The sequence below is a fragment of the Chrysochloris asiatica genome, unplaced genomic scaffold, assembly GCF_000296735.1.
Source record: "Chrysochloris asiatica unplaced genomic scaffold, ChrAsi1.0 scaffold00110, whole genome shotgun sequence".
Lineage (NCBI taxonomy): Eukaryota > Metazoa > Chordata > Mammalia > Afrosoricida > Chrysochloridae > Chrysochloris > Chrysochloris asiatica.
In genome coordinates, this window is record NW_006408628.1 from 4,620,180 (window position 1) to 4,626,109 (window position 5,930).

The following is a 5,930-nucleotide window of genomic DNA, read 5'->3' on the forward strand; positions in this document are numbered from 1 at the left end:
CCCCACCCCCAAAAAAAACAGAAGGAAAGGAATCAAATACTGTTGAATGATGATGCCTGGAGGAGATTGTAATCATCACAATGAAACAATGAGTATAAAACTGATATTCTCCCATATAAACTATCACTCCATTAATTCACAATAAAAACTTAAAAAATAAAAGGTAATGGGATTTTTCCATGAGTTTTTTGAAGCCCCTTCATATACATTTTAGAAAATTCCATATTGCATATTCTAAGAGTGTCTATAAAATACTTGCAATCTTCCGACAAATTCTTAATCCCTAACATAATCCATTGTGAAATCAAACGTGACTTAACATCATTGATCCCCAAATACATCAGAAGTACAAGAGCAATCAATTAACTTCAAAAGCCATGTCCCTAAAAGAATAATTCATCAGTCAATAAACCAACTTCTAATATGAGCCCAATATCCTCTATGCTGTGTGTTAAGAGGCATCAAACAAAGTGATATCATAGACAATGTAATAGACATCAGCTGTTTTGTTCTATCCAGAACCCGTTTTCCATTCTTCTGATTTTTCTTTGGCAGAAACATACCTCTCATCCACTCTCCATCTATTTGTGTGTGTGTTAAATTAAACCTACCCACAATCCAGGAATAGATAGTGACCCAAGCTTGGCCAATCTGAGCATTCCTGTTATAGGCCCCGTAACTATAACTGTAACAGGGATGGGCACATGAGCTAAGCTAAGTCAAGTTGATTCCATTCCAACACAGCATAGTAGTTAAACTAACAGGCTCTGGAGTCCAAGTACCTGAGCTTAAACATCAGTTTCAATGATCTCTGCTCTCGGCTTTGTTTTCTTGTATTTTATTTTTGTATAGAAAGTGCTTAAAATAATTCCTAGCCATAGCGTTGTGAAGTAGTTTAAATATGATAAGTATAGCTTGACTAAAAGCATGTCTGATAAATATTAAACATTCATTCAATCTGTGCTTATCACTTACATTTTTGGAACTCTTTGGAAAGAGAATCTTTGCAGGTGACATCTTACTAATGCATGGGAAGTGCCTGCTTGAACAAGTCAAATCAGGGGAAAGCTGAGTTGAGAGTTTAGGAGAGAGGAAACCTGGGAACGTCATTCAAGCCCATGGATCTAAATGTGGCTCAGGTCAGCTAAGCCCTGAGCTTTTCTGTACAGAGTCCCTTAAGTTTCCTTTTTTAAAAAGTAGGCTGAGTTAGGTTTCTATCTCTTGCCTGAATGTGTTATGCCTGATACAGGTTAAGCATTGTTTTTGCTGTTAAGTGCCATCCAATCAGTTCAGATGCATAACAATCCTGTACATTTCCAAGGATTTCCAAGTAGAAGCTGGTGGGTTTGAACCGCCAACCTTGTGGTTAGCAGTCCAGTGTTTATTCTATAGCAGCACACCAGGAATCTAGGTTAAACAATTATGCTTATTAAAAAATAAACAGCATACTTAAGTGTTCAGTGGTGTCATAGACTGGAAGTATGCAGAACAATGCAAGTTCAAGACCAACTATAGTAAGTAACAAGAGGAGGAGTTCGCCCACTTCAAATTCTGCTGGCTCTAGCAGCTATGTCAGAAAATGTCTAGAATCATTTGAGATCTCATTTTCCCAGAAGCGTTATATTTGTTCATCAAAAACGTAATGTCACCTTCTGAAAGAATAATGCCACTTCAAAGCTTTTAAACAGAAATCTCACCTCTCCCATGGTTGAAATCTAGAGCCCTAGCCTTTGCTTGTATGATGTGACAACTACTCTCACATCTGCAAAAATGACTTTTTCAGATGAAGAGGAGGAAGGCCTTTGATCTTATACCTGCTAATCATGATAGCTGAGTCTAGCTGGGATTTTTGGAAGGTATAACTTCAAAGTGATTTCTTTCAGGAAATTAGGAGGCAGGAATCATTGCCTTATCCTGAAGTTTCCATTCAAGACTCAGTGGGACCCTTGAATCTAAGGAGCAGTCTCCTACCTGCAAATGCACAAGCTCATTATAATCCCCTTCCAGAGTCTGCCTGGAAGAAATCCATTTGGCACCCCACCCTGCACTTTTTTTTTTTTTTTTTTTTTTTTTTGAGCAATTCAGCTTTTCCACATCTCCTTTATTTTTTTTTTTCCTCAGATGAAGATAAAAGAGACTTTGTCTTTTGACAATGCAGTGAGCAAGTTACATACAGCATGACAAAAGCGTCATTTCATAGGCCTAGGATGTGAAGCTGATAAGAGGTTTTTAGGAACAAAGGGGTATTGGCAGACCAACTCTGAGGGTGGAGAATGCCACAATGCTACAGGAAGAGAGAGAGTAGTAACCATCTTTAATTCTCCCAAATGCTTCCCATTTTTCATTTGCACTCGGCAAAAGCATCCTCATTTAGAAAGTTCATTACAATTTTATTACCTTAAAATTGTTCAACACATACCCACAACCATAAAGGAAATATTGAAAATGGAATTGTCCACTGCGATACTCTTAAGGTTAATATCTGTTGTCAAATTCACCCTTGCTTTATTAAGCTTGCAATGTTTTACTTTTGGCTTTGCTTTAAAAAACAAAAACTGAGAAAAAAGGAAAATAATGTAGAAGTCTAAAATTACTTTGAAAAATGCCTTTTAAAAAGAGGATGTAAAGACAATAGAATAGACTGTCAGTGGTAACTAGGAATTCACTGTTTATTCCTTTTATCTAGATCTTTTTAAAAGCAGACCACAAATAAATTTGCATGCAAAATTGGAACATGCCCTCAGGGAAGGCTCAAACGTGATTATTCATTTAAATTTCACTGAATCATCAACTGCTCCTTTTTAGTATTACTGCACAGAACCACCACCATCACTATTCCTCTGGAGTCCTGGTGTGGCGCTGTGGGTTAATGTGCTGAACTGCAAAGCCGGATTGAAACGCAAGGTCATTGGTTAAAGCTCACCAGTCGCTCCTCGGAAACCCTATACAGGGTCACTATGGGTCAGAACCGACTCAACGGCACTTGGCAACAACAACTATTCCTCAGTTATCCACTAGAATTCTTTTCCTTCTCAGGATTAACGTGTTCTGCTGCTGACCCAGCCATTGGCAGTTCAAACCCACCATCCTGCTCCCTGAGAGAAAAATGTGAAAGTCTGTTTCTAGAAAGATCTGCAGCCTTGGAAACCCTGTGAGTAGTTAGTTATAGTCTGTTCCATAGAGTTGCTATGATTCAACAGCAATGAACTGATTTCTGGTTTCGTTTTTGGGCGTGTGTTAGTCGTCTCAGGACAAGTGTTTTCATGACAATAGTTTTGAACACAGACTACATGACTTTCTCATTTCCTCACTGAGTATGGGATAAATTGGAAGGGAGAAGAGTTGAAGAGGCGCCTGTCTGGCAAGAGGCCTGGGGTACCCATGGACCATCACTGACTTGGCATGTTAGCTGGTGAGGTCCGCTTGGAAGGACAGGGCCTACCATTAAGTAGTTTGTGCCTTGGGCTCAGACAACATAAGGCAAACTGCCTTGCTTTTCCTGGGCCTGGGACTAGGAGCTTTTACAATGTGAAATAAAGCCATCTGACACAATAGACTAGAAATGCTATGAAGTCTGATTAGGCAAGATTTAAAGGAAAAGAAATGGGCCCTTTCTCACCAACGCAACTAGTTCATTACTGGTTGTTGTTGTTGTTTAGTGCAGTCGAGTTTGTTCTGACCCATAGCAACCCTTGATAGGGTTTCCAAGGAGCGGGTGGTAAGCTTGAACCGCCAACCTTGCAGTTCAAATGGTTTTGCAGTCTGGCGCATTAACACACAACACCACACCAGGACTCCTTGTTACTTGTAAATTAAGCCAAAAATAAAGCTACTGGTTTTTTCCCCCAGATAATGGACAGGTGCTTTAAATATCCTTCTCATTTCAATTTTGAGGGCATTTGGGATGGCTGACTTCCTTCAATTGATGCTGTTCTTAGGTGAATTTGAGTAGGTTCTGACTCATAGTAATCCTATAGACAACAGAACGAGACACTACCCCATCCTGTGACAGCCTCGTAACCACTGCTACATTTGAGCCTATTGGTGCAGCCACTGTGTCGATACATCTCATTGAGGGTCTTCCTCTTTTTCACTCACCCTCTACTTTACCAAACACAATGTCCTTCTCTAGGGACTGGTCCTTCCTGATAACATGACCAAAGGAAGTCTCAACATCCTCATTCTAAGATGTATTAATTCTTCTTTGATCTTCCTTATTCACTGCCCAGCTTTCACATGCATATATAGTAACTGAAAATACTTGGGTCAGCCACACCTTAGTCATCAAAATCAATTGGTACTAGTCCAGTAAATCTTAACACCACCAAATCCAATATATGCTTTTAATAAATATTTGGTAATGTCCCTTTTATTATTCTGAAGTAGAATTCATAGCTAATACACCCTTTGTTGTTGTTGTTGTTGTTAAGTGCTGTTGAGTTTGTTCCTACACCTAGCAACCCCATATAGGGTTTCTGACGAGCAGCTGGTAGGGTTTCTGAACTTGCAGTCATTATACTGTAGCACCACACCAGGACTCCTAATACACCTTATCTACCAACAAAACCTGGAGTCCCTGGGTGGCACAAATGGGTAAACACTCAGCAACTAACTAAAAGGCTGCCAGTTTGAGTCCACCCAGAAACACCTCAGAAGAAAGTCATGGCAGTTTACTTCTGAAAGATCACACGCACTGATAATCCTGTAGAGCACAGCTCTACTGTGAAACATATAGGTCTGTAAAAATGCTGTGGAGGCCAAGTCTGGCTTCACAAGAGGGAAGGAGAATCAAATTCAACATCAGCCAGAGGCTGATTCCTGTGAAGCAGAGGTCAGACATGTCTCCATGCTACAATCTTCTTCACCCTCTCTGATACCAACCATCCCTCCCACAGAACATTTGGGTTCTGTGCAATGGCCACACAGAACTCATAGACAATACTTAATAATTATGGGGTTTAATAGGGAAGCGGACAGGGTACAAATCAGGGTCAGAAACAGCTCAGAATACAGCAGTCCTCTAGTCAGGAACACCATACTACAGGCACACCTCCCTCTTGTCTTTGGCCTCTCAGCCACATGGCCCCAGCCTCTGCCCTGCTCTGGTAACTGTTACAAAGCTCTTTCCACTAATCTGTAAATGCCCAAAGGGCACATTCTGCAAGCCAGTTTCCTGCATGTAGACACTCAGCCTTACTCAGTTCATGGACCAGGAAGCTCTTCCACCCACCCCTGCTTCTAAAGCTCCGCTCATGGCTCTTCTTTCATGATGGTCCTGGGATCATCTCTTCCTGCTTCTGAGACAGCTCCTTTTAAACCTAGAGGGATGGCAATACTAATCAATCCTGGCATTGGAGTTCTGTACATCCTATTTGCATGGTCCCACCCTATGATTTTGGGGAGTTAAGACTGGATAGAAAAGCCGTATCAAATTAATTCACTTTGCCACCATCACCATGTCATCAACTGGAGAGCAACTGCTTTTTTGTTTGTGGCTCTGTAGGATAAGTATTGGACTGGGAACCAAAAGGTCAGTGGTTCAAATCTACCAGCTGCTTCTTGGAAACCCTATACAGGGTCTCTATGAGTTGGAACTGACTCAATGGCACTTAACAGCAACAACCAAGAACAATTTTACAGTAAGTAAATACAATAGTGAAACTGAAATATCAATGAGAAAGAGAAGGAACACCTCTTAGAAGACATGAGCCTCTCTGTGCGCCTAGACGTGCTGTTATTGACTGCTACTTCTGCCGCCGATCCCATGGGCATTTGAGATGGTACACTTTTCCTCGTCGAGGTCCAAACAGCAATATTTTTGTGGCTTACACGGTAATTGCATACATAAAAAATGCAGGGGAGAACAAACAAGATGGCGGATCGGGTGGACAAATAGCAGAGAGCTCCGCCAACAACAACACAGAATACCC